Source organism: Maylandia zebra, unplaced genomic scaffold (assembly GCF_041146795.1).
Source record: "Maylandia zebra isolate NMK-2024a unplaced genomic scaffold, Mzebra_GT3a scaffold11, whole genome shotgun sequence".
Taxonomy (NCBI): Eukaryota; Metazoa; Chordata; class Actinopteri; order Cichliformes; family Cichlidae; genus Maylandia; species Maylandia zebra.
In genome coordinates, this window is record NW_027490041.1 from 8,495,001 (window position 1) to 8,504,770 (window position 9,770).

Consider the following 9,770-nt stretch of genomic DNA (forward strand, 5'->3'; position numbering starts at 1 on the left):
ATCATTGTTGTTCAGCTTCAGAGGTTTGCAGGAATGAACTGATGACCAGAAACAGCTGCAAAGTCCAAGAAAATACCAGCTGGAGTTCAGCTGCATTTGAAGAAGTCAAAGAAAAGTAAGGATGGCAAAGGGCGACGTTTTCTTCCAAAGAGCTGCAAACATGGTCGACGCCTCATTAGAAGAATCATCTGGACATTTGTGAGGAACTCTAACCAAGAAAGCAACGTCACACAGATCCAACAGACAGTTTCCATGACTGCAAGTGTTGAGTGGAAAAATGCTACATTGCATTATTGCATCCTCTCACCACAGGAGGCGCTGTTGGCACCACTGATTGCTGATCAGCTGTTCTCTGATGATCTGATTGATACTGTGAATAACGGGACTCACTGAACTCTGTGACACAGTGAAGATTACAGAGTTTAACTTCACCCTTTAAGACTGACCACAGAACCAAGTCCGCCAGAGCTTTTGTTATATTTTTACATGCTGTGGAGCCATTTGTGGGAGCATTTCAAGTTGCTATGCATCAATACAACTGTTATAGCCCTAATTTTAATAATATGTATGCATTAAGTCCATAGTAACTACATAAACTGCAAAAAAAACCTCTGCTCATCCATCTCTGTGTGTATCAGGATACATTTGGTTCATAATACACAGAAAAATCAGAGTTATTACCTGTAATAAATGTGACAGATTCCTGCAGTGATAACCAGGCAGGACTGAAACACATCCAAGCTGTCACCACGGTAACAGCAGCGTCCATCCACAGGTGAGGGGAGGAGCAAAAAGAGGGACTTTGACCATTTTATACTAAAAACACTCAACTAATGTTTCTAATATGAAACAAATAAGCCCACATTAATGTGAGCGTTTATTAAATAATAATAATGATGATTTCCTCCTGATCTCATTTCCACAGCAGAGAAAACTGTGGTGTATATTGAGGTGGAGGGTGTGGTCTGTGGCTCAGGTGTAGAGTGAGGGTGGGGTGCACCACAGCAGCATGCTGGGACTGCTGAGGGTGGAGGAGGGAGTGATGATGACATCAGAGCTGCAGCACAGAGACCAGTGAACACACAGTCTGTTCATCTTTGCATAGATACAATATACAGCACAATATTGAATGACAGACACGCTGTGGGAGCTTCCACAGATACACTGACGTCAGCATCCAGAGTCCTCCTGCTGCTCCCCCCTCAGAGCCCCGTGATCAGCACCAACACATTCAGTTAGATGACAGAGTCCAGCTGCAGCTAGAATCAGCTCCCCTCTGTGAACAACAGCACAGCGTCAGTGTTTCACACTCAGTGAAAGGAGGAAACAGCAGAAGAACACCATGTGTGCTACGTTTCCCAGGACACACTACAAACTGCACAAATACAGAGCAGCACGTGGAAGGACCTGGAGCTGCATTTACAGAGCTGCAGACAGCGTGATGTCCTGTATGGACAGGTGGAAGGAACCAAGTCCTCAGCTGGAACACTCGTGTTTGTCCACAGACAGGAAACACAGCAGGAAACTTCCTCACAGAAGTGCAGCTCATGGATAACACACTTCCTGTCAGTCAGAATGAGGCTGCAGCCAAACACAGAAAGGTGTTTTTGTCCAGATGAGCCCAGAGAAGAAACACGAGTGTTCACAGACATCAGAAGCTCAGAGAGGTGAAACATGAGGTTGGAGTCCTCGTCAGCATCCAGAAGAGCTGCTGTGAAACCCTGAGTACTCATGACAGACTCTGATGGCACAAACACATCATGATTCAAACAGAAAGACAAACATGGAGCTCCTGATCCTCCTGCATGAGAACAAGCTGACATGAGCGCTGTGTCTGAGAGTGTCTCCCTGTCACAGTGACAATAACACAGCTGCTGCTCACAGTCATTAAACTGACCTGAGGTCAGCTGTGCTCCTTACATATGAACCATGTGACCTCACATCAGTGCTGTGGATGACTGTAGTCATAGAAGAGTAGAGCTGTAGCAGGTGGTGTGAGGAGGAGGTGGTGTATTCTAGTTAACGCAGTACTGAAACACTCCAGCAGAGGGCACTGTTAAGTCCTTATTGTAACACAGTTACTGTGTGCAGTTAGACTTCATACATAATCTGCACTTATTTCCATCAGACATGCTGTCAGTAAATGATTGGTTTCTATTGATTCTACTTCCTGTTGACTCGTTTGATGACAGTGAAACAATCACAGCTGATTGTGTGATGATGTAAACTGTCACTGTTACATTCAGTGTGTGTGACATAATGTTAGTGCAGGCTGATAACAGCCTGGTTCTGTTAGAAACACATGAACGTGTCCATAGATCAGTGTGTGTTTAACATGAGAGCTTCAGCCCTGCTGATGTGTTAAATAAAGACATGCAGGAAAACTGATGAGACTCTGAAATAACTCTTTATATTTATAATGTAACTCTGCATCAAAAGAACAACAAAGGATCCCAGACAGGTTTCTGTGAACAAAGACCATTCTGATGTTTCTGTGTTTCTAACACTTTGACATTATTAGTAAACAGACTGCAGTGAGCAGCATTTATAAAGAGCTTCTATATAAAGATATGACAGCTGTTTGACAAGTTTATCACTCTGTGTTTGGACCTGATCAGTCCAGCTGTTTACTTGAAACATGTTCATTTACCTGTTCTGTTATATTCATGTTCTTGTCTCTGTTGAAAACACATTTTAATGTCCCTCAGATTTTTCTCCCAGATGAATAAATATAAAAATGACACAAACTGACTGCAGCTACTTTTTGTCCTTTCTGTCAAAAACCTTCATGTGACTCATGAGAGACACGTTTCAGCTGTTTGTGACAGATCAGAGGCCAACAAGTCATTTATAACACTTTCCATCATTGTTTAAAGTTCTCAGTGTTTCTGTGTTGCTGCGTATAGGATCTCCCAGCATCATCACTGTGCTGTCCAATCATTGTGTGCGAGGTTACCCTTATAGTGCGATGTGTGTTTGCACAAAGAGAAGCATGTGTGTCAAATATAAATAAGCACAGAACAGAAACAGCTGCTCGTTTCTTCTGTTTAGAGTCAAGTTAGTGTTTTGTGTCTTTGTTTGAGGCCTGATGTCGAGCAGAGGTGTGTGTAACTGCACTGCTCTGTTATATGTGTGAAGTGTGTGCTTCTCTTCAGCATCATCTTTGTCACTGCTGATTCCTTTGTGTCATCATGTGTTGAGAAGAGAGAACAGTTATAACGGAGGAGCAAAAGGAAGCCCTGAAATCTGCATCAACAAGGAAGTGTTGGCTCACCAGTGATCCCAGCAGAGCCACTGGTTTGGCTCCAGTTGTTCTAGATTCAATGATGTTGTTGCTACAGATACATGTCAGCATCTTTATTGAATTTAATATGAAGCAGAAATGGTGTCATTAGGAGAAGAAGAGGAGAACAAGTCCGGCGAGGAGGCAGCAGCTCTTAAAGATGAAACAGCAGCTCAGCCCTGAGCTCAGAGAGCTGCACATGAAAAAGCTCCTCAAGCAGATCCTGTCAGAGGTTTGTCATCAACAGGAGGAACTGTTCACATCATAGGATGAAGATGCTGTCAGCTGGATGAAGAAGGTTATTTAATGCAAACGTTCACACTGAAGTCAAATTGTTGTCGTGTTGAACAGATTCATGTACTGATCGTCTCCAGAATGTTAGAAGAGCTTCAATGAATCATTAGAAACAACTTACAGCTGCACAGCTGTGTCAAACACATCTGTGTGTCATTGTGGGATTGTTGTGTTTCTACATGTGACACACGTCTAAAACATGCACACAATCTGAACACAAACAGGGACTCATGTGTTCCCACAGCCAGATGCTGAGAGCCATTTCCTTGTAGTCCTGTGTCTACATACATGAACCATTAGATGTTATTGGAATGATTGTCAGCTCTGATAGTTTCATGTGTGTTTAGCTGGACGCTGTTTGATCCTCGACATGTTTAAAGGTGTCCAGTCCTGAGACACTGGGGCTGGAAACAGCTGTGATGTCATTGGACTGTCACACAGACAGAAGTGCATGAAGTGAGCAGCCGAGGAGCCGCTGATGTTTTGGATTCAACAGCATTTGAAAGGTCGACACAGACACATTTGCACACAGAAAGCTGAATCTGTCATATGCCACAGTGAACTCACTGTTCAGTGTTTTTCAGGAAGCTTCTTAACTGCCTCTGCTGCCAAACAAGCAGCTGATGTCCTTGAGAAGAAGCTGAAGAAGTCTTCAACAACAAATACAGGAAGTGGACTTTCAAATACTAGATTCACTTTAGACTCACAGAGAAATGACTCAACCAGCTGTGTTTGACTATATGAAAGGTCAGTGTGTGTCTGCACACAGACTGTTGTGTTGGACTGTTATTCAGTTGTCTGCTGAATGTTTTCAAATGTCTGCATCTCAGCTGTGATGAGGCTGGGGGTCATGGGAGGCCACCGTAGCAGCCTCTTCAACATCATGACATCATCATAAATGCTGCTGGACTGTCTGATGGGCTGACGGTGAAAAAGCCGTCGGGAAGGAAACAGAAGACATTTCAGAGGCTGCAGCAGATTTCTTTGATTCGGGGCCTTTTTCAGCTTTATTGGACAGAGCAGTGAAGATAAGTGACAGCAAAGCAGAGAGAAAGGGGGCGTGGCCCGGGTCAAAGCCAGGCCAGCTGCTCTCCACCTCGTGGTCACCTGCTCATCCTAGTGAGCTCCACCAGCAGCCCTTTCACACACTTTACACTGTCAAACACTGTGTGTGGACCTCAGCTAACAACAGGCTACATTTAAGTCTGGACTACATGCTTTTATATTGTTTTTATTCCATCAGCAGCTCAACATCATGAGCAGCTTTGACATAAAGACATCAAACTCAAGCTGACTTTAAGCTACTTTTAATACAGGGGCTCAAAAACAACAACATCTTTATTATATATCAGGACACAAAGTCATTTCATCTCAAAGGGAAACAGCTTTATTTGGAATAACCAGCACTATCAACTGGTTTGGGATCTCCACCAGTTTCATGTCTTTGCAGCTTCTCCAACAAAGTTCCTGTAAAATCAGCATGTTTGTCTTTATTGGTTTGATAGTGATTGATTATTCAGTCCCAATCTGCTGTCATCGAAAGAACAAAATGATGTTTCTATGAGTCACAAAGCTCCAGATGTTGTCGGCTTCACAAAGAAAACAAAGAACTTAAACACAAAGTGTTTGGAGCCAAAATGTTCCCAAGCTGCTCTTTTTGAAATGGCAGAGGTACAGTGGTGTCTAACAGCACACTGTGGAAGGCAAACATGTTATTGTTGGATGAAACTTCATGAATCCTTTGTAGATTTGAGCTGTTGGAGCCTTTCTTTTCTCTTCAGGTGTACAGATGCTGAGGAGGCAGGTGAAGCAGGTGGAGCTGTTGTGATGCTGGCAGAGGGTGTGTCTTAGTAACTCTGTGAGGCAGAACTGGATCCAACATTGTGGATGTGTTGATGTTGGAGCCATTAAGAGTCTCTGGCCACACTGTAGGATTTCCCTTTGATCCACTGTGGGGGCATTTTGGAGTCTGTCAGTGAAACTCTTCATGTTTGTGTTTGACTCCAGTTTATAGAAACAGAGAAATGTGTCATGCTTTTGTTCGGCCTCCACAAATACACACATTTGTTCATTGGTTGGACTTTTTGGAAGGAGACACATTGAAAACCATGTTAATAAGATCTTGTTGTTTCCTGTGGATCCGACACAGAGAGTGGACTTCAGACAGAAAGCGTGGAAGAGATTTTAGAGGCCGTGTGTGGCAACAGGAAGTTTCTGTGTGTTTGCTGATCTTACATGTGGAAAACAACACGTGATGTTTGTGAAGTTCTACAATGATCATTGTTCTCACAGCATTTTGAGTGGGAACAGTTCAAACTGGGAGTAGTGGGAGTTATTTACTGATTGAAACAAGCTGAATGTTTCTGTGACGATGAAGATCAGCAGCTCAGCTGATCAATGAACTGACATCTATCAGTCGTTTCATGAGATGAAGTCATCAGCAGACATTTGTTCTGACTGTGTGATGAATGTCAGAAGGTCAGGGCTCTGCTTTAGTCACTGCTTGATGATCATTGGCTCATTGTTGAATCCAGGGCCCAGTCTGACCTCTGACCTTTGCTGCAGGTCTTCTGTGTTATCTCCACTTTCATGTCTGATCTTCTGCTGTATCGTCCAAAATAAACATCTGGATCATTTCCAACACTTCAGCAGATCTTTAGTTTGGGCAGTGCAGCACAGAATAACACATATTGTACTATACTGCCCACTTCCTGATCTTATTGGATCTGTGTGTGAGGTTGGTGAAGGAAACACATGTTTACTGAGTGAGTCGCTGCCATTAGGAACTAGTTTTTATATCACAGCCTGGAAATCACACAGGACCATTTCTGCAAGTGAAAAGTCGTCATTGGAGGAAAATGATTGTGTAGTTTGTGCGACTGAAGAATTGTCCCAACTACATGTGCTGCTGACCCTTGACCTTTTCTTTAGGTGCACAGAGGAGTCTGTGGGAACATCCAGAACTGAGGCATCTTGTGTACAAACGTGTTCAGACCAGATGTCAAATGATGTCAGATGTCATCCGTGAATGGATGCAACTGTGGATCGTTCCAATAAAATGAGACAGTTTTGTAAGTACAAGCCCACTACAACCCATCATCAACATTTTAAATTACATTATACATCTTCACTGATATAAAGCACCACTATTTTAACCTGATTCACTTTTTCCACCCTAACAGTTCATTCCTCAAATCAAACAAGATATTTGACCCTAAAAAAATGCATCAACAAATAATTTTGTAATAAAATATTTATTCTTCAACTTTTACAAGTGAAATCAAACAAGTGTGTTTAAGAGTGAAACCAGAGTGGAAGCTGCTCATATAGAGTCCAACCCAGGCTAAAGTAAGCTGAGTAGAGCAGCACCATCAAAGTGTCGGCTCTCTGAACACGGTGCAAGATCGCCATCTGCAGGACTAAACTAGTTTTTCTCGCCCTCCTCGTCAACATCAAGATGATGTCATCGTACAGCAACTGATTCCCTGTCCGTCTGGAACAAAGCATTTACATTAAAAAGACATTTACAGAAAATACAAACACCAACAACACATCTCATCATCACATGATATTTTATTATTTATTATATTATATATTTTTATTGTACCATCAACATCAACAAACACCAGCATATTTTCTTTGAGATTGAGTAGAGTGGACCTTTCCCTTGGTTCGCTTCCTGCTCGCAGCATCAGCTGACCTCTGACTTCCTGGTTAAGGTCTCTCAGCGTTGACTGGAATATCAAATCGGACTCACACCATGTTCTTGTAATGTGGTCATGTCTGTCAGCTGTTTGAAGAGCATCTCTGGCCTAAACACAATAGGAAGAACAACAACACGGCTAAAAAAAAACAACACATTTCCATATTAGATGAAGGGCACCGTAACTGGAAATGGTAACATTCATCTGATGCTGCTTTGGATTTATCTTCTGTTTTAGACCAACTTTGATCACTTCGAGCCATCTTAAGTCCGTTTGTTCTTCTCACTCACTAACGTCTCATATGATTTCAGATCCCTGCTGTTCCCCAGCTGCCCTGTAGGTGGCCTCAGTGTGTCTCACACCATTTACAGATGATTACAGGTCGTTTACAGTTCAAACAGGTCCAACATAAGAAATATGCAGAAAATATCCTGCTATAACAGTTTGGGTCAAAGTGCAGATGTTCCAGATGTTCTGAGTCTGTCTGTGTTTCATGTTAACATGTAGATGTTGGACCAAAGTGAAGCTTTTTGATGTGACAGCAGGAATGTGAAGTGTAACTCTGAGCTGTAGGAAATGAAACTAAACGGACTTTTTCTCCTTTATTTATAGGAAAGTGTAGGAGAGCAACAGATGAACAAGCGTTACTGTAACAGGAAACATCAGAGGATCTTTATGTTCATCATCATCACTGTTTCCTTGTTCTGTCACAAACACACAACACTTCCTGCTCTCTCTCTGATGGATCTGATTGGCTGTTTCATTCACAGGAGGTCAGGGCGTCACACAAACAGCTTTAACTGCACAACGACACACTTTAAATCATCTGCAGACAAACCTGTGTGTTTGATTTATGAAGAAATAATAAAGACGTGTGTACAGCTGTCCATGAAGCAGCTTCTCACACAAACTCTGACACTTCAGCCACTTTAATTCCTGCAAAGCTGCGTAATAAAGAGCTGTGACTGCTATGAGCTGCTGATGATGACTGCATGAAGCTCTCAGCTGAAGCTTCTTTCATTTATTTTAATGTTAATGTCGCCTTTTTAAGCCTGTGTGAGGATTTTAATGACACACATTAAAGGAGCTTCTTTGATTAGAACCAAATTCATGTTGATTTTCAGCCTGAAATGATAAAAACTTTAATAATTCTGTTTATAATCATCAACCTGGAGACTAATGAAAAGTATAATAGTGAAAAAAAGCCTTTATTATTTGAGTAATGCCTGAATCTGCTCAGAGACGGAGACAACACAGAGGTGTTGATGACAGTTTGACATTAACTGAATTAAAAACTAGGGCTGTCAAATGATTAAAATTTTTAATCAGATTAATCACAGCCTAAAAATTAATTAATCATGATTAATTGCAACTCGAAATATGACCAAAATGTGTGCAAACATACGGACAGATAGCGGATTTTTACACACTTGTTAGTGTTATTTAATGCTAAGACCACGCTGAGTGGCCTGCGTTCACTCAGCGTGGTCTGACGTAGGCTGGGTGTTGTGCTGGAAGCGAATTAATCACAGCCTAAAAATTGATTAATCGCAACTCGAAATATATGTGTATATGTGTATATGTATGTAAAAATCGGGACAGATAGTGGTTTTTAACACACTTGTTTGTTTTATTTATTATTAATTGTGAGTACAAACAGTACAAGCAGAACAGGGCTTCAAATAATTGTGAGGGATTTTTACTGAATGTTTTCCACCCGTTTAAATCTAGCACATTGTTTTATCCATATACATCTTCAAGTTCACAGAACATAGGCCTAATTCAACAGGCAAAATAGAAAAAATCTCCAATCATCCTTTTGGGTAAGGTAGATTAGTGCAAAAAAATATGAACAACAGTGAAAAGTATTGTTTAAATCACATTCAACCATAGAACAAGCTCTAAACACACGGTCCTCTGGTCTACTCATCCTTCAGCCAGTTGCTGAGACAAACCAACTTGTCCACGTTCTCTGAGTGCAGAGCAGACCTCTTCTTGTTCACAATGTGCCCTGCTACAGAGAACAGCCTCTCACAGGGCACTGTGGAGGCAGGAGTGGCCAGGTATCTGCGAGCAAGGCGGGCCAGCTGGCTGTGGGCTCCTGCATGAGCTGCCCACCACTGTAAGGGACAGTCCTCTAAGGCAGTGCAGGGCTCTGCTCTGTAGCGCTGTATGGCTCTGTCCTGCTGTACCTCCTCCTCTGACTCAGAGTCAGAGTCCATCTGCAGCAGGCTCAGCCTCTTCTTGGCTGGACCTTCTTCTGCAGTGTGTGATCTTCTAGGAGAGTCTTCATGCAGCATGCCTGCCAGTGTGGTCCACACTGCTTCTCTGTCAGTCTTGGGCACACTGCGTAGGTCTTTAAAACGTGGGTCCAGTGCAGTTGCGATCTGGAACCATGCATAGTTGGTATGTTCCTGGCGGGAAGCAAGGTCTTCCTTAAACTTCTCTTTAAACCTCACCACATATGCAGGGTCCTCATCAGTTACTTC